This window comes from Anolis carolinensis, chromosome 3, assembly GCF_035594765.1.
Source record: "Anolis carolinensis isolate JA03-04 chromosome 3, rAnoCar3.1.pri, whole genome shotgun sequence".
Lineage (NCBI taxonomy): Eukaryota > Metazoa > Chordata > Lepidosauria > Squamata > Dactyloidae > Anolis > Anolis carolinensis.
In genome coordinates this window covers 181,029,667-181,050,045 of record NC_085843.1, presented here as the reverse complement: position 1 = coordinate 181,050,045, position 20,379 = coordinate 181,029,667, and the positions used below count along the sequence as shown (strand labels likewise).

General features: G+C 41.0%; 1 long non-coding RNA gene across 2 annotated transcripts in view; it reads left to right on the top strand.

The window, feature by feature from the left end:
• LOC103279407 (uncharacterized) overlaps nt 1–20,379 on the top strand; it is a 136,320-nt gene that overhangs the window by 32,961 nt on the left and 82,980 nt on the right. Inside the window, exon 1 of one of the 2 annotated variants that reach the window (XR_010004512.1) lies at nt 19,620–19,805. The exons of the other annotated variant lie outside the window; for it this stretch is intronic. This is a non-coding gene — a long non-coding RNA (uncharacterized LOC103279407). Of the gene's footprint in view, nt 1–19,619; nt 19,806–20,379 lie in introns of those variants that run through there. 2 annotated transcript variants of the gene reach the window in all.

Genomic DNA, 20,379 nt, shown 5'->3' with positions numbered 1-20,379 from the left:
TAATGATTCAGGAAAATAAAGTTAGATTGAACGTTGTTTCCATTTCTAAATGTGTCAATATTTATACATATTTAGTCAACAATGAGCCCTCCGGGGATGTAGCGGGAAGCAGGGTGAGTTCCCACTGTTAGCCCCAGCTTCTGCCAACCTAGCAGTTCAAAAACATGCAAATTTATTTTATTTTATTTTAGGCAAAAATTCAATGCCTAAAAACAATGTAAAAACAACAATTCATATAAAACAATCTACAAAACAACAGTTCATATAAAACAGATACCATTACAAAATAAAATCACATTATATAAAATTTGTGAGTAGATCAATAGGTACCGCTTTGGCGGGAAGGTAATGGCGCTCCATGCAGTCATCCAGCCACATGACCTTGGCAGCGTCTACGGACAACGCCGACTCTTCAGGTTAGAAATAGAGATGAGCACCACCACTAGAGTCGGACACGACTAGACTTAATGTCAGAGGAAAACCTTTACCTTTCACTTAGTCAACAATAAGATGTTGAAGTCAAGAGAGCTTGTGTCTCAGTACATATGTGTAGCATTGAGCTGAGCTGCTGTCAAGGAGATATTTAAGGAACTCATGTGGGGGGAGTTGAAGGAGAAAATTAATTTTCCCAATTTTTCTGGTTAATTCCCCTCTCCCCGTGTCATAAATTATGGTTGTTTCGATGCCGGCAACATGGATTGGGGAATAACAGAAAAACAAAGGGAAATGGTTTAACTCCTTCAACTCGCCCTCCCCCCATAAAATGGACTATTCTTCTCTATCCAGCACCTCCTTGTGGCCTCCGCCTGGAAAATGGAACAGTATCAAAGTTACTTTTGTGGGTTAGAAGTACTGGAATCTTGAGTCAGCATGATCAATGATTTTGAGAATAGTCGACTGAAAATAAATTCTTGTTTGCAGCCTCACTGCTCACCCAGAAATTCGTATTGCATTTATTATTACTCGTAGTATAAAAAAGTATTTTCAAGGAATGACTTTCTAATACAGTAGAGTCTCACTTATCCAACACTCGCTTATCCAACATTCTGGATTATCCAACGCATTTTTGTAGTCAATGTTTTCAATACATTGTGATATTTTGGTGCTAAATTCGTAAATACAGTAATTACTACATAGCATTACTGTGTATTGAACTACTTTTTCTGTCAAATTTGTTGTATAACATGATGTTTTGGTGCTTAATTTGTAAAATCATAACCTAACTTGATGTTTAATAGGCTTTTCCATAATCTCTCTTTATTATCCAACATATTCGCTTATCCAACATTCTGCCGGCCCGTTTATGTTGGATAAGCGAGATTCTACTGTACTTACCTCTTCTTGTGATAGCATCTTGAGCATATGTTCACACTGACCTTCAACAGACAAGAGTTCTTTCTACCACTCTGGACCTTCCATATATATATAAACCTCCCTTGCTTAGTTTTCAATATACCTCACAACCTCTGAAGATGCCTGCCATAGATGTGGGTGAAACATCAGGAGAGAATGCTTCTGGAACATGGCCATACAGCCCCAAAAACACACAACAACCCAGTGATTCCGGCCATGAAAGTCTTTGATAACACATTTCCCCACAAAGTTCTTGTTTCTTAGAAGGAAATGTGTTGCAGACAGCCTTCGGTCATCCACTCTCTGTATAGTACAATCGAACTTAAGATCTTTCCCTTTCTTCTTGAAAATGAGTGTAGTTGTAAAACATGTTGGTAGCAACTTCTTTCGAGCATGTGCAGCCGTGTTTTATTTTGACACCTCAGACTTCAATGAATATTATAAGATGTTGGATCCAAGGATGCCCTTTAGTCTAAATGAAAAGAGTTTTTGGTTCCTGTTATTGATGGAAATAGATCTTCATTTTCTATTTTGTATATTACAGCACACTTGAAAAACCTTTGAGTCTGAAATATAGATTTGGTATCACATCCGAATATCTTTTCTCTCAGTATTCTAGGAAGACACCATGTTACACTTAAGCAGAAAATATTGAGGCTGAACAGGTGAAATGAACTGGCCACTTTGGCCATTTACAGGCAATTTGGAGCAAGTTCCCATCTTTGTTGTAGCAGAAGTCCAGTAAAACAAACAGCCATATCTCCATCAGTGGGTGTCACCAAAGACATTCAGGCAATAAGGCAGGGATGCAAATTATATCTAGACAGAGAAATTAAGGCCGATTAGTTAGCTGACTAACCGGCATTCAGCAGGCTTCTACAGTCCTGTCTTGCTGCTCATTGTCATTCAACTCCCCATAGCGTTCTAAAACTGAGATGATCAGATAATAAGAGGTTGAGTGGGATGCATAACATCAAACTGATTAAATTTGTTTACTGATAGTTCTTTCAAGGTTCCAGGAATATCATGTAATTTTCAAGGTTTATTTCCAACCGATTTTGTGTAATGTATTATTGACAACATCCTTGTGGACCATTTCGACAATGTCATTCAGGATAATTATTTCACAACAGATTTTTCAGAGCTCCTGATGCCTGTTGGGATTTGCTTTTGCATAAATTATGGCACAGAATATTTAATCAGAGCCCCATTAGTACCCAATGCCTGTGTGTGTGTGTGTGTGTGTGTTTTATTTTGTTTTTTTGGAAGGAAGGAAGGAGGCGCAGGGGAGATAAGGGATGATGTCTTAGGGTTTCAGCATAGATATATGTTTCTTTGGCTCTGTTTTCTAAAGTGCAACGAGCAAAATGCTACCCTCCAGCATCTTTGCTTAATAAAGCTAAAAGAAAAAAGGAAGGGGGAAAATCAGCATTAATCTTTAAACTATGTTAAATTAAATATTAATGTAAACAGATCACAAAATGCAGTATTTTTTAAAAGCAGTTTAAGGCACATTTTCTTTATAATAGTTCCAATATATGCTAGTCCCTTTTGGCTAATAATGGCAGGATAATTAAACTGATAATTACGCACTCTCTTAAAACATGGCAGGCCCACATAATTTGTGTCATGTCAAACCAAATGCCACACACTTGATATAGGGACTGGAGGTTCAATAGGGCCAAAATAAACTCCTGGTTTTGTTGCAGAAACTGGGAGATTGAGAAGCATAAAACAAATAGCTGTGATCAGCATGATGACTGTTAAACTGATATGCAAGGATGGGGTACCGTTTGTGCTTCATATCTATTGAAAGGATCAGTGTCATGCTCAAGACTTTAGCTCAGGGACTCCCAAACTAAGGCCCACGGGCCGGATATGGCCCCCCAAGGTCCTTTACCTGCCCCTAAGACTGAAACAACTTGCAGACACAAAACAACAGCCATCCTAATTAACTTGACTATTTCATCATCCAAAAGCAGGCCCACACTTCCTACTGAAATATAGATTTGTTTATATTAGTTAAATTTGCGTTGTTGTCCATTTTCTGGGTTGTATGACCATGTTCCAGAAGCATTCTTTGCTGACATTTTGCCCATATCTATGGCAGGCATCCTCAGCGGTTGTGAGGTATACCTCATAACCTCTGAGGATGCCTGCCATAGATGTAGGTGAAACATCAGGAGAGAATGCTTCTGGAACATGGCCATACAGCCCAGAAAATGCACAACAACCCAGTGATTCCAGCAATGAAAGCCTTTGACAACACATTGGTTAAAATTGTTCTTAATTTTAGGTATTGTATTGCTCTTTCATTTTTTTGCACTACAAATAAAATACGTGCAATGTCATAAGAATGTGTTCATGATTATTTCAAATTATAGTCCAGTGCCCCAAAAGTCTGAGGGACCATGAACCGGCCCCCTGCTTTAAAAGTTTGAGGACCACTGCTTTAGTATATATAAATAAATGCCTTTGTATCACCTATTCCAATAATCCTTCATTCAAAATCCTGTTCTGGGTGCTCTGTTTACAAAGGATAATTAAGCATGCAGATCAATAAAGCACTGGGATTTGACAGTATTAATGTATCAAAGCTCAACGTAAATGGATTAATTTTCCTAATAGACAGTGGATTGCTTTGGTTCTCAAGTGATGAACTGTAGCTTGCAGAGGGTAATGCCACTGACTCATTAGAATTTGAATTCCTTTGAATAAGCCAAAACAAGTGATGTATGCAAGAGGGTGATTGAAGCGAGGGATCGAGACATCCTTCTGCATACATTAAATAAACACAAGGGAATGCATGCAGGAGTTATGGAGCCTGGCCTTGTCACCACCACTGCAGTACCCGAGTTACAAACATCCGAATTACAAACTGTTGGAATTCAACCCCACACTGCCCAAGTCTGCAGTCCTCACTGAGGAATAGTTAATTAGCTTAGAATAGGAAATCCCTCCCCCCCTGACTTCTGAATGACTGTTGTAATGTATCTATTTCTTCTCTCCTCTCTGTTTCTGCTCTCATTCTGATTGGTTGTGTAGAATGGATACTTTGAAGGTGTATGCCTTTTGTCTTTGACTTTCAACTTTTACATCTTCATGTGTGCTGTGTATATTTAGATCTCTCTCTGCTTATGTGTCAGGAGAGGTGTATTTCTCTCTCTTTGGACCGTAGAAGGGATGGGGTTAGTTAGAGTAGCTAGGACCCAGTTCTTTGCTACTAAGAAATGTTGAAATTTTTGATATAAATAAACCTTATGTGATTTCTTAAAGCTTGAACTCTGGGTCTTTGCCTCCTAAGCTCAAAATTCTTTACAGCCACATGGCACTTCATGCACTGCTTGCTGTGAGTTGAATGCTCAACTATAAGTAATCTGCTTTTGCATATTTTTGGATGCTCTGCTGTTTTTGGATAGTTTTTCCTAACACCCACTATGCCATCACACCCAGGCACCTTTTAAAGCTTCAAGATGTGCTTCTTCCTTTGCCCAAGTGAACTGCGGGGCCTTACTTAGAAGCTCTGGAAATCCCAGTAACCAAAAGCACTTCAAGTTGAACAATCAAACAAAATTTTATTTTCACAAAGTCCATGGCAGACTTGGCACATGTAGTTAAGGTTGCAAATATAAACAGTCAACTTATAAAATCTTGCAAATGTTCCTTTCTTGCTTTTCCCCTTTAGTTGCTGGTTTAACTTCCTCCAAAGGCGAAGAGATCCTGAGATCCTCTTTACCCTAGCCCTGAGCTATCAGAAAGATCAGGTCTATAACTATCTAGGCTCCAAGCTAGTTTTTGAGGTGAAGTAGGTAGAACTTCCTCCAGTGGCAGAGAAATCCTGAGATATTCTCTGCCCCAGTGCTAAGCTACTAATTTTAGAAAGAGCAGTCTTTCCCTATTTATGCTCAGCACTGGTATTAAAGGCAAGTCAGTACTTACGATGGCTTTGTCAGAATTGGCCTGGCTTGGCCACACACGCACATCTAAGTTCTTTCTTCTTCAGTCTAGAAGGCAAGAGGCTTCTCAAAATGGAGCCTTCTTTCCCCAGAAAAAGGGGCGGTCTCCAGAACAAAAAGTTACACTTGCAAGCTGAAAGTAGAAAAGCTTTGCAAACTGAAAGCAGCAAAGGCCTGCATGCTGGTTGTAAACCTCTGTTAATGGCTAGCCATCAGGGTGCTGCAGAATCTGCAACAGTCCTGGAAGAAATGCAAACAGATGCTATTCCTACAACTATGAAAAATGCAAACCAAACCTCTGGGGGACAGAACACCCACAGAAAATCCTAACATAAACGGCTCCTAGTTAAGAACAGAGGCGAGGCAACAGTAAGTGAGAGAAATCTACCCACTCACAAGGGAAATTCACTCCAGAAAGAGTTATTATGCGGGAAAGGAGTGTCCACTGAAGCTTTATCACCAATCCTTGTTTCCACAACAAGCCATATTTTAAAAAATCAAATTATCACAGGGACAGAAAGTGAGGTGAAATCTTCTGAACAGCGGCACAGTCGGCAAAACAAACACCACAGGGGTAGTAACCCTTCCCTATGCAATCCATATAGCTGGAGTTACATTTTAAAAATGCATCTGTTCCGATTTACATACAAATTTAACATGAGAAGAATTCAATCTACAGAACCTATCTTGTTCATAACTTGGGGACTACCTGTATGAATCTTTTACTGCCTAAGGACCTCATCACATTATCTTTGAGATTCGCCATGCATTGTGGCAAATCCATGGGGTCCCAGTGGGGGTGTGTGGAGAAATTGTTGCTCCACGCCCCACATCATGTGACTAACCTCTGTCCCCATCCCACAGGGGGAAGCATCTGTCACCCGGCTTCCCCCCATTTTCCTGAAGGCAAAACAGGAAGCCTTCTGTGTTGCTGTGATGGCAGCATACGCTGCTCACGCTATCCTTTCCCAATGGAGCCCAGACTGAAGTGCACGTGTGTTGTGTGGGCTCCTTCTCTAAAGGACAAAGTAGCCAGTCTGATGAGGTTGTAAAAGTCTCTTAACAAGCAAACAAATCACTCAGACCAGTTCCATCCCTCCCTTCCAGGCAAGGATTCACAATTTCTCTTTCTCCTCTTATCTTGCTTGTAGGATCCATAAGGCAGAAGGAGAAGCAGTCAGATGATGCATTTCCTCTGTTCTAATCCAGTGGGAATTCTGGCAAAGAGTGAGGGAGCACCACCAACTCTTGAATGAATTCTAATGACTTAAAACACCTAATTTGTTTAAGTAGACAAATAACGGTACTGTTTTCAGGCAATTTATGGACTTTAGTCACTCATGGGGAGGGGGAGCTAACAAATTAAGGATTTAACAAATGTAATGAATTTTCTTCAAGTGCTGTAGACATGGACAAAATTGTTTTGAAGTCTGCTTCTTGCTAAAGGTGATAACAGCCAGAGTCAGAAACCATCAGCAACATCAAGATTTACTTTAGGGATTTTAAGTACAGGGCAGGTATATAATGTGATCAATGTGGAATATATAAAGAGACTCAGAACTGTACATTTAGGCATTTAAGTACTTCAGGAAGGACACTTTATGCTAATATTTGCAAGTCAGCTCTCATTATTGCAACTTAATCACCTTAGAGTTGCATAAATCTTCTTATTGGCATTTTCCCATCTGCCTCACCTTCTTTCTTCATTATATCCTCTTTCTAATACTAGCAACTGATGTTTTAGGCTCTTCTTTTGAATGACACTGCATGCAGCCCTTCTGAAGATCAGTGAGAATCTTCCCTAGATTAAAACAAGTCAGCCTTTCCTCTTCTTCTTCTCTGTATTATTCTTATGTTTATTTTGGCTCAGTGGACTTAGCTTTTACCAGAAGTCTGCTGAACAAACACTTTTAGATGCAAATGAATGCACAGCGATTGAATAAAATATTCATTTAATTTCCCAATTTTGAAACAATCTGTTTTGATTTTTATATATGTGGGGGAATGTTGTATTTACAATGCACACATTCCAGGATGTCCATATTGGTCATATCCTTTGTGGATTTAATTATTACAATGAATTACAATAATTTTAATTATTGCTGTTGTCTGTTGTTAGAACATTTGGACTAGATAAAGCTAAGTGTGGGGACACTGTGGCAAAATGGCTTAAACTCTTATGCTGCTGAACTGCTGACCTGAAGTTTGAATCCATGAGATGAGGTGAGCTCCCGCTATCAGCCCTAGATCCTGCCAACCTAGCAGTTTGAAAAAATGCAAACGTGAGTAGATAGATAGGTACCTCTTCAACAGGAAAAGAGGTGCTCCAAGCAATCTTGCCGGCCACACGATCAGGAGGTGTTTATGACAATGCAGGCTCCTTGGCTTGGAAACAGGGAAAAGCACCTTCCCCAAAGCTAGAGATAAGCACTGCCTCCAGAAGCTGGAAATGAAAGGAGAAGCCTTTGCCTCTGTCTGTGAATTTATGTTTCACTGTATTTCCTTTTGTAACAAGGCATTGAATGTTTGCCTCTGTTTGTGTATATGTTGTAATCTGCTCTGAGTCCTCTTGGGGAGAAGGGTGAAACATAAATAAATTATTATTTGAAACAAAACAAGATGAGTCCACAGCAGACACTCTTCTGGCTGTTGTACTGGATCACACACCGGACACTTCCCAAGTGTCTAGGGCTGTGTGATGTATCGGTGAATAATGCGTGCAGATCCCAGTAAGGTGGCCTTCTGCAGCTGGCAGATGGTAATTTTGTCAATAATAATAATAATAATAATAATAATAATAATAATAATAAGTGGAGCTCATAGGAATTCCTCATAGTAGAATCCATAATAACAGAACATCATAGTAATACCACCTACATAATATTATATTCTGCTAGTACTAAGGCATGAAATGGGTGGTCGTAAGATGTGTAGGTAAAGGTAAAGGTTTCCCCTGATGTTAAGTCCAGTCGTGCCCGACTCTGGGGGTTGGTGCTCATCTCCATTTCTAAACCAAAGAGCCGGCGTTGTCCGTAGACACCTCCAAGGTCATGTGGCCGGCATGACTGCATGGAACGCCGTTACCTTCCCACCTATTGATCTACTCACATTTGCATGTTTTCAAACTGCTAGGTTGGCAGAAGCTGGAGCTAACAGCAGGTGCTCACTCCGCTCCCCGGATTTGAACCTGGGACCTTTCGGTCTGAAAGTTCAGCAGCTCAGCGCTTTAACACACTGAGCCACCGGTGTGTACATTAAGCAAAAAATGAAAATGATGGTTGGTATCCTATACTCTCTAGAACTCCCGTATTAACCTTCCTGAAACAATATAAAACTATAGAGTTGGAAGGGACATCAAATCCAACCTCCTGTTTTGCAGAAGTACACAATTACATCATCCCGAAAGATGACTATTCAACTGTTTAAAAACTACCATTCTCAGAGGCAGTTTATTCCACTGTTGAACAGCATTTACTTTCATAAAGTTCTTTTTAATGACTATGTGAAATCTTTTGTGTGTGTGTGTGTGTGTGTGTGTGTGTGTGTGTGACTGGAATCCGTTGCTTCATATCATAGTCTGTGCAGTTGCAGAAAACAAGAATCTTCTATATCAGGAGTGTCAAATTCATTTTCATCGAGGGCCACATCAGCCTTATGGTTGCCTTCAAGGGGTCTGTTATAATTACAACAGACCCTTTGAAGGCAACCATAAGGCTGATGTGGCCCTCGATGAAAATGAATTTGACACTCCTGATATAGAAGATTCTTGTTTTCTGCAACTGCACAGACTATGATATGTATAAATGTAATGATATTGCCCTGGCATTGAAAGCCTCGTGAGTTACATAAAATGCTGTGGCAGGTCAGATTTGGCCTATGGGCTTTGTGTTTGACACATGTGTTCAATGTTGTATTACTTCTTAGTCTCCTCTTTTCTAGTCTAAATGTACCCAGATTTCTAAGCCATTCCTCAAACAACTTGGTTACTAGACCCTTCACCATTTTGATCCTCCTCTTCTGAACACATTTCACTTGTCCATTTTTTTTGAACCATGGTTCCCAGAGGACTGTAGATACTATTCCAGATGAAATTTGATCAATGCAGAATATAGTTGCAGTATTACTTTCCTAAGTTTGGAAATTATCTGTTTGTTGATGCAGACTAAAATTGCATTGGCTTTAGGGGCCACTGCTTCATCCTAACAGATGATAATGATTTGTGTTGTTCAAATCAACAGGATGGTGAATTAGTATGAACATTAAAGATGTTATCCATGGCGCTGAATCTATTTTGATGGTAAAGGCTACTCCCTTGGATCACAGAAGCCAGAGGATACTAAGTGAGTAGATGCTAATCGGGAGTCAGAATAAACTGCCCCTACACCTTGTACTCTGCTTCTATAGACTGATGGAAAATTGAAACTAATGATCTCATCTTACTTCAGTGGCACATGCCGGTTTAGCCCTAGCTGATCCACAGAGTGCATTGGCTCCCATCTCATGATGCAGAGGAACTTTTGATGCGGCTCTGTTGGTCAGCTAGTTTGGAGCTGCTGTATGCAATGGGGGGAAGCTGCATGGTCAACGCTTCCCCCCATGGGATTAGCTTCGTGGTAGGCCGGGCTGTGGCGCAGACTGTTGAGCAGCTGCAATAAATCACTCTGACCATGAGGTCATGAGTTCGAGGCCAGCCCGTGGAGGGGTGAGCACCCGTCAATTAAAAATAAAAAATAGCCCCTGTTCGTTGCTGACCTAGCAACCCGAAAGTTGCATCTATCAAGTAGGAAATAAGGTACCACTTATAAAAGTGGGGAGGCAAGTTCAACTAATTTACGACCTGGAATGAGGAAGTGCCGTCAGAGTGGATGATGAAGCAGCTGCTCCCCCCTGTGGCCAGAATCAAACATCCCCTCAGAAGAAGGTTAAATTGCCTCTGCGTCTGTGTGTCTCGGTCTCTGTTTGATGTGTTTATGGGCATTGAATGTTTGCCCTATGTGTGTATAATGTGAGAAGGGCGGTGAGAAGGGCGGAATATAAATACTGTAAATAAAAATAAATAAATAGGCTGGACAATTCAGAGTGTGGGGCAATGGGTTCCCCATGCCCCCTAACAGGTCACCGGATGTGCCACAATGTGTGGCAATTATGACGGTCCATTTGAAGAGGACATAATTTAACTGTGCACACACTGTGGTGTATATTTCAGCAGGCATTACCTACATACACACAATAATATCTTTGTAGCCATAAAGATTAGAAACATGCTTTTAAAAGGTAGAATGGCATGAATCTCATAAAAGTGATTTCTGTACCCAAGACTGTATGCTGCATTTTTCCAGAGCCTTGGTAGAAGTGCAGGGCATAGACCTCGTCCACAGCTTAACAAAGTTTACAAGAAATATCTCTTGCTCACTCTTCTATTTAAAGGTTAGGAACCTGATTCTACTCTGCAACCCTTTGTGAAGCTTGGATATGAATCCAAATTTGAGCACAGCAGTGCTTTTCTAACTTACACCCTTGAGGGTCCTCACACCCCCACGCAGCTCATCTGGCTCTTGCTTTCTTCCATAGCACAGTTGCTCCAATCAGGCTTGCCTTCTTCAAAACCGTGTCTATTTTTCTTCATTATTTTGTATCCTGGAGCAGCAGAAGAGGCATCAGTGTTGGTCTATGAATGTCAGAACTGATTGACTTGGCTGGTGCCAGGGGATAACAAGCTGAAATTACATCCAGGAAGTGATGGCTGAGTTGAATACATGTGAGAACATTAAAGCCTGCAAAGTCTTCATTGGAGCTAAATCATTTGGTCAGCTAGTAATTGCATTAAAATGCCTCTTCAGTCTTGGAAGTATGAATCTATCAACTTCTTGGTTAGGGCATTCTCTTTAGTATGGGGCTCTGTTGCTGTTGAAGCCACAAATACCTCTACATAGTTAAAAGATAGTAATTTTGATCATTGTTGGAAATGCAACAACATTCAACAATAACAGAGTTAAAGATAGCTTAGGGAGTAGCAGTGATAGGGTTAACTAGTTTTCAGTCCTCCAAAACTCCTCACCTTTGATACATTTACCCTGAACTTTTTGAAATGCAAACTGGTATTAAAAGTAGGCAAAAAGTATGCATTCAATCTGAAATCCTGTGGTTGCATCTGTTGGATTTTGATTGTGTGTATATGAAATGTAAATCAAGTGTTTCTGCTGTTTTGCAAGTGTGTGTTTCAGCAATGAAACAGTTAATAGCAGGCCAGTTTGACTGACAGCCTGCTGTGACCTATAAGGCATGATTTCCAGCCTTGGAGGTCGAGACTTCCTTTGGACTAAGGAATGTGATTTCTTATCTGTTGAGCTGTGTGTGCCAAGCCGAGAGGCAAAGGGAAGAATGCCGGCTTCTAGCGATGGACTTTGCTGTTTGTAAATATCTTTGTAAATATTCAATAGATGTTTGAACTTCAGACTGCAGATGTCTTTGAGTCTGACATTTGAGGAATTGGTGAGGGCAGAAATTCACCAATTCATCAGGGTGCTGGTCTGGAGCATGATTGATCGATGGTGTTTGAAGAAACCCACCCAACACACACCCTGACCCCCTGGCACTGATCTTGACAGCCTCCAGCAGAATTCTGGGGCTTGTAATTTAGTGAGACCCAGGATCTCTCTGTCTGAGCATTTTAAAGGTCTCTCCCTTAAACTACAAACACCGGAATTCTGCAGGAGGATTTCAAATGGGATGCATATAGCTCTAGGACCTCTTCACACAGGCCCAAATTTGGTGGCAGTGACGGGGTTTTAATAGTTTTGCCATGGAGGCCGACGGTCCCATCACACCCTGGAGAAGTACTTCTGGGGTGGCTCCGTGGAGAAATTGAAGAAAAATTCCTGCCCTCACCAAAAAATAGTTGGCAGTGAAAGACGGGAGGAATGCCATCTTTCAATACAAATTAGTAGGAACAACTGGCTTCTTCATGCTCCTCCCCAGCTGGGATGGTGTGGGGCACGGGGTGACAGGTATTGCTGTGACCCGTGGTGATTCTGGCGGCACTTGTAAGATGGTCCCTAATATGATAGATCTAATACACTCTCAATTCTCCCCAAAGTGAAACTAGCTTAGTTCAGAAAATATTCAGTTTAGCTATGTTGGACATCCAGTGAGATACAATAAAGTCCAATATACCTTTATAGTCCAACAAAAATGCACAAAATACATCATGCAAGCTTTCGAAGCTCCACTGGCTTCTTCATCAGATAAAAAACCTTAAGAAATCATAACATGAGATGAAAGCTGATGAGTCACAAGCCTACATTTTGTTTCAGATATTGTTTATACTGTAGTTAAGTTGGTGTGGAAGGATCTCAATGTTGAAAGGGGACACTCTTTTTCCTGGCCACATTTTTTTTTTCGTGTCAGGAGCAACTGGAGTTGCTTCTGGAGTGAGAGAATTGGCTGTCTGCAAGGACGTTGCCCAGAGGACGCCCAGATGTTTTTGATGTTTTACCATCCTTGTGGGAGGCTTCTTTCATGTCCCCGCATGGAGCTGGAGCTGATAGAGGGAGCTCATCTGCGCTCTCCCCGGGTGGGATTCGAACCTGGCAGCCTTCAGGTCAGCAACCCAACCTTCAAGTCACAAGGCTTTTATCCCCTAGGCCACTGGAGGCTCCTCCTGAGAAACAGGGACAAAGGGCAGAAATGATGGAAGTTTTGCTGTGCTTCTGTCTCCTTTTTTGGCAGAAAGAAATGTACGAAGTTGGCTGCACTTCTGTCTGCTGAGAAATGAGATGGACCCCTTGGTCTGTGGAGAGAAATGCAATAGTGCTTCAGTCACTTCTCTCCACAGTGGAAGGAAATGGACTCCCGATTAAGAGAAGTTTATGGCACCACGTAACTGAGCTTTCCACTAGATTTGGGATCCACAGAGGGAGCTGCTTTCAGGAGTTCAGTATGAATAAAATGCATCCCAACATATGAGTCTTCTTTTCTCTCCTCCAAGTGGCAGCTGGGGAGCAATAGGAAAATATTTTGACTGTGTACTGTATGATATTTTCAGTTGTTAAGGGCTAGGGGGAATAGTTTCAGATATTAGATGAAAATCATATTATGCAAAGAGTTCTAGAACAAACTATTTACATAATATGCAGGTCTATTGTAACAGAAAATTACTTCTCGGATCAAGATGAAGCCAATGATGTGTTTGTCCTCCTTGTAAAGTTTACCTGAAGCCCAGAGAAAGTATAGCAGCCTCTGATGGCCATGGGGATAAAAGCCTTGTGACTTGAAGATTGGGTTGCTGACCTGAAGGCTGCCAGGTTCGAATCCCACCCGGGGAGAGTGCGGATGAGCTCCCTCTATCAGCTCCAGCTCCATGCAGGGACATGAGAGAAGCCTCCCACAAGGATGGTAAAACATCAAAACATCCGGGCGTCCCCTGGGCAATGTCCTTGCAGATGGCCAATTCTCTCACTCCAGAAGCAAATCCGGTTGCTCCAGACACGGAAAAAAAAACCTGTTCAAAATCATCCATCTAGGCAAGCTGATGAAATTAGCCATAGGCTATCTAATCAATGTACTCTTGGTAGTTAACTCTCAACATCTTGAGGTGAACACCTCACCCATTGGAAGTCAATAGGGGTTTCACTACTGAATTCATTTGGGGATAAACATCAATTGTAGGTGTTTTCTGAGGTCCTACTGAGCTGCCACCATTCAGTGTCATCCTTTTGATACAGTTCACCTACTTCATACAGACTTGCATGCAACAAATGATGATGATTGCCCTAGAATACTAGTTGTGCCATCACACAATTGTCTTAGATCATATCTTCTACCTCTGATGTGCAAAATTCATGTAGGTTTCCCATGAAGTACATGCAGCTGATTTCCAGGCTGCTGATGCTAAAAAATATATACAGTAGAGTCTCACTTATCCAACATAAACGGGCCGGCAGAACGTTGGATAAGTGAATATGTTGGATAATAAGGAGGCATTAAGGAAAAGCATATTAAACATCAAATTAGGTTATGATTTTACAAATTAAGCACCAAAACATCATGTTATACAACAAATTTGACATAAAAAGTAGTTCAATATGCAATAATGCTATGTAGTAATTACTGTATTTACGAATTTAGCACCAAAATATCATGATTTATTGAAAACATTGACTACAAAAAATGCGTTGGATAATCCAGAACGTTGGATAAGCGAGTGTTGGATAAGTGAGACTCTACTGTACATGCAAATTCTACACCCAGTTACTGATGGATTTCTGCATCCATAAGGGCTTCTTTTTTTCCTTGTACTGATTTTATTCTTGCTAGTCTGTAACAAATATGAATGCTGATCTTGCTTTTCTTACAAAATTAGTCTCAGGCCATTTACTTCCTGTATAATTACTCTTGAGTTGCATTATCTGTAACTGGGATAAGAACTATAAATGTTATGGGTCTAAGTATAATTTTATTTGTAGAGCTTTAAGTGATCTCAGTCCCTAAGGAACCAGAGGACTTCAGCATATTTTACAACTCCCAGCCTTGGTATCCCTTTCCCAGTCCTAGTGCCTGACAGTCTAGCTGCCTTCCATTTTAAGAAAAACAAACAGAGGATTGGAATTTTACTAATTCAGGCTTCCATTTCCACAATACTCCAGGCAACATGGCCAGTGACCCTGCTGACTCTGGAGCAGGGGTCCTCAAACTTTTTAAGTGGAGGGACGATTCACAGTCCCTCAGACTTTTGGGGGGGCGGATTATGATGAAATAGTCCAAAATTAGGATTGTTGTTGTTGTGTGCCTTCAAGTCGTTTCAGACTTAGGTCAACCCTAAGTCTAAAGTTTAGGACAAAGGCCAGGTAAATGACCTTGGAGGACCTTAGTTTGGTGACTCCTGATCTAGACGATCTCATGAGACCATAGGTAAGGAAAGAGACCTCCAAAGACCATCTAGATGTTCTCATAAGATCTTAGGTAAGGAAGGGGAACCTCAAAGGCCATCTAGATGATCTCATCAGGCCACCAGAAGACCATAGATAAGGAAAGGGACCTCAAAGACTATCTAGATGGTTTCATAAGACCATAGGTAAGGAAAGCCCCCCCCCAGGCCATCTAGACAACCTCATAAAACCATAGGTAAAGAAAGGGACCCTCAAAGGCAATCTAGACAGTCTCATAGGACCATAGGTAAGGAAAGTGACCTCCAAAAGCCATCTAGATGGTCTCATAAGGCCATAAGTAAGCAAAGAGACCTCCAAAGACCAGGTAGACTTAGGTCAACCCTAAGTCTAAAGTTTAGGACAGGGGCCAGGTAAATGACCTTGGAGGGCCGCATCCGGCCCACGAGCCTTAGTTTGGGGACCCCCGCTCTGGAGGATTAGTAGATGGAGAAACTCTGCAACAATGTAACATCACACCAGCCACACAGGAGCTGCGGTGATGCAATGGGTTGTGCTGGCTGGATTGCTGACCTGAAGGTTGGGTTGCTGACCTGAAAGTTGCTGGTTTGACTCTGCGAGTTGGGGTGAGTTCCCGTTTGTCAGCTCTAGCTTGCGTGGACATGGGAGAAGCCTCCCAGCAGGATGGTAACACATCTGGGTGTCCCCTGGGCAATGACCAATTCTCTCACATCAGAAGTGACTTGCAGTATGTTCTCAAGTTGCTTCTGACACAATACAAAACAAAACAAAACAGTCACACAATGGATAGTAAGTGGACAAACTTCAAAAGTACATTTTCTTGAAATCTACATGAATTACATCAGTCATTCCAATTCTTATATCTATTAATTAAATTCAATAATAAAGCAAATGCAAATGCCCAGTAAGAGTTACTGGTGGTATGGATTGGGTTCATTTCTGCCCAACCCTTTGTCCAGACAGACATTCCTACCATCACTCTTTCCTTGCACTGATCAGTGTAGGGAAAGGGTAATAATGTAGTGTCAAATTCAACCTGATCCTGCTGTTCAACTCCTGGGGAGCACAAGGATACTCCAGAATTTCCACATTTCCCCCCCTAAAATGGGAAAAATTGGATTGAAGCAAGAAAACCTGGGATACTCGCTGGAATTTGGAGTACATCATGGGACAACCAAGGTGAGTCCTGGGTTGCTGTGAGTTTTCTGGGCTGTATGGCCATGTTCCAGAAACATTCTCTCCTGACGTTTCACCCACATCCTCAGAGATTCTTAGATCTGTTGGAAACTAGGCCAGTGGGGTTTATATATCTGGGAATGTCCAGGGTGGGAGAAAGAAATCTTGTCTGTGAATGTTGCAACTGGCCAGCTTGATTGGCTTGCAGCTTCAAAGCCTGGCTGCTCCTGCCTGGGGGAATCCTTTGTTGGGAGGTTTTAACTGGCCATGATTGTCTCTTGTCTGGAATTTCCTTGTTTTCTGAGTGTAGCTTTTTATTTACTGTCCTGATTTTAGAGATTTTTAAATATCGGCAGTGTAAAAGTGTGTTAGGGATCTGGACAGCAAGTTCCCATTCAAAGTTAGGCTCCTTCATCAGATTTCTTGTCCTTTTCCTAAAAGTAAAATGGCAGTGTATGGTGAGAAGAATGTTTGTCTTTAGGAGATGAGAATTTACTATTGGATTTCAAAGTAAGTTTAAAAAACATATATGATGGAATTAGATGTGGCAACATCACAGCATGGTTTTATTGGCAATTAGCAAGGCTGTATGAAAATAAAGTCCTAGTTATGGGGCTAGTATTTCAGCACCATCTGTCAACAGTTTGCTTCTTATGGCTCAACATGTGTATCTTTGCAAAGGGAAAAAATGTTTTAATGGCGGAATTGAAGAGGTGAAGTACACCAAACTGCACTTCAGTTTTTACAACAAAAGCTTTCAGTTATGATGCTTGGTGTTGTACAAACAAATGTAAATTTATCACTATGCTTCAGCTTGCCAAAACGCCACACTCCGAAGAGAGTAAAGTAATATGTTACCTTAGTTTCCCAAAGATGTAGGAAGTACTGGTGTGTGTTGGTCTACGATGCTGGAGACTAGGATTCGAATCCCCACTTGGCTATGAAAACCCTCTTAGCTTCAGAGGAAGGCAAAAGGAAAGGCTCTATTTGTTGAATGAAACCATGCATACTATTTGGTAGCCAGTGTCCAATGCGTAACTCAGGAAGGTGTCCCATTATGACTGCAGCAGATGTGACGGTGATCATCACATCCTCACAGGGAGCACAGTGGCCAGTGAGCAGCAATGGTGGCAACACAAAGACAACCTATCCTCTTCCCTGTGTTGATCAATGCAGAGTAAGGATTATTTATTTATTTATTTACAGTATTTATATTCCGCCCTTCTCACCCTGAAGGGGACTCAGGGCGGATTACAATGAACACATATATGGCAAACATTCAATGCCAACAGACAAACAACATATATAGACAGACACAGAGGCATTTAACTTTTTTTTCCAGCTTCACAATTCCGGCCACAGGGGGAGCTGTTGCTTCACTGTCCACTAGAGGCTGTATATCCTCATTCCTTTCCTTGTGTTTTGCTGGCAGTTTTATGATGTTGTAAATTAGTTAAATTAGCCTCCCGCATAAAGCGTACCTAAATTTCCCTAATTGACAGATGCAACTGTCTTTCGGGGCTGCATAGGTCAACAGCAAGCTGGGCTATTTAATGGTTGGGGGCTTAACCCGACCCGGGCTTCGAACTCATGACCTCTCGGTCAGTAGTGATTTATTGCAGCTGGTTACTAGCCAGCTGCGCCACAGCCCGGCCCATGATAGTGTACATGTAGACCAGGGGTCCCCAAACTAAGGCCCGGGGGCCGGATGCGGCCCTCCAAGGTCATTTACCTGGCCCTCACCCTCAGTTTTATAATATAATATTTTTATATCAGTTTTAATAATATAATATATTGTAGATACATATAATATTGATAATAATCTTATGTTATACAATATAATACTAATAGTAATACCATATGATAATATTAATTATATGTTATATATTACATATTATATAATAGTATAGTGGTATAGTTCAATATAGTAATATATAATGCTAATATTGTGTTATGCTAATAATATAATATATTATATGTACATACAGCTGCTCTGAGTCCCCTTCAGGGTGAGAAGGGTGGGATATAAGTGTAGTAAATAAATGCAGTAAATAAATAATTGATTTTAGACTTAGGCTCAGCCAAAGTCTGACATGACTTGAAGGCACACAACAACTACAATCCTAATTAACCTGACTATCTCATTGGCCAGTAGCAAGCAGAGCCGGCCCTAGGTATTTTTCAAGTGTAGGCGAACAGAATTTTGGCGCCCCCCCCCAAACCAATCACTGAAAAATAAAAGCGTTGGATAAGCGAAAATGTTGGATAATAAAGAAAAATAAAGGAAAAGCCTATTAAACATCAAATTACATTATGATTTTACAAATTAAGAACCAAAACATCATGTTTTACAACAAATCAATAGAAAAAAGCAGTTCAATACATGGTAATGTTATGTAGGAATTACTATATTTGCAAATTTAGCACTAAACATTGAACAGGGATATAGGGCAGTGTGGACTTAGATAACCCAGATAGCCCTCAGTATTAAAAAAACCCCCTCTAAAATCAGGACAGTAAATAAAGAACAACACTCTGAAAACAGAAGAAATCCAGACAGTAAACAATTAGGGACAGCTAACTCCTCCCAAAAAAGATTCTCCCAGTCAAGAAGAAGCCAGGCCTTGAAGCCACGGGGCCATTAAATGCTAATCAAGGTAATTAATTACAACATTCACACCTACTTCAAAGAAAAGTTCTTTCTCCCACCCTGGACCTTCTACAGATATATAAACCCCACATACCTAGCTTCCAAGTTCCCACAGACCTCACAATCTCTGAAGGCCCCAAAGGTGGGCTCCCATGGTGCGAAGGTGGGTCTGCGCCAGCCGGAAAGCCCAGCACGGGCACCAGGAGGCCCAGCGTGGCCGCCGGAAGGCCCAAAAGAGAAGGAGGTGGAGAGTGGTGCCCTCCTCTCAGGACGATGGCGCCCCTGGGACGATGGCGCCACAGGCAAGTGCCTATTTCGCCTTATGGTTGGACCGCCTCTGGTAGCAAGCCCACACTTTTCATTGAAATCCTAATAGGTTTATGTTGGTAAAAATTGTTTTATTTTTAAATATTGTATTCTTTTGTTGTTGTTGTTGTTGCACTACAAATAAGACATGTGCAGTATGCATAGGAATTTGTTTGTATTTTTTTCAAATGATAATTCGGCCCCTCAACAGGATTGTGGACCGGCCCTCTGCTTAAAAAGTTTGGGGACCCCTGATGTAGACAATGGATCGAGCCAAATGGACCTCTGTTGAGTTGCCAAGATGGCCATAATACCCGAGAACACTTCAGAGTTTCCTGTAATATTCAGAGTATCTCTCAGCTTTGCTTACTGTGGAGAAAAGTAGAGTTAAGGGTTAAACATCTAGATTCTTACTAGAAGTTGCAGTGACTCATGAAGATTGCCAGCTCCAGCCTTGAGGTGAGTATGATTTTTTAAATTCATGTAAACACATCCAAAAGGAGATAAAGACATTAGAGCTTATCTCACTCTTTCCATTCTTTTGTTCTTTCTTTGTATGTATTGTGCTTTCAAGATGATAAGAATAAATAAGCATCAATGTATAGAAAATAAATAAGATGGCCATAAGTGAAATAGGGATGGCTATATTACACCTGCTCAAATTCCCTTCTACACAACTGTCAAAGGCAATCAATACCATTCTGCATCTGGTGAGTACAGAAAATCATGATAGTGCTTAAAAGTGAGGAGGAGATAATAATAATAATAATAATAATAATAATAATAATAATAATAATAATGTGGGATAATAAAATAATAAAATAAAAAAGATACTGTGGGACTTCCGAATCCAGACTGACAAAGTTTTGGAACACAACACACCAGACATCACAGTTGTGGAAAATAAAAAGGGTTGGATCATTGATGTTGCCATCCCAGGTGACAGTCACATTGACGAAAAACAACAGGAAAAACTCTGCCGCTATCAGGACCTCAACTTCAAAGACTCTGGCAGAAACCAGTGCAGGTGGTC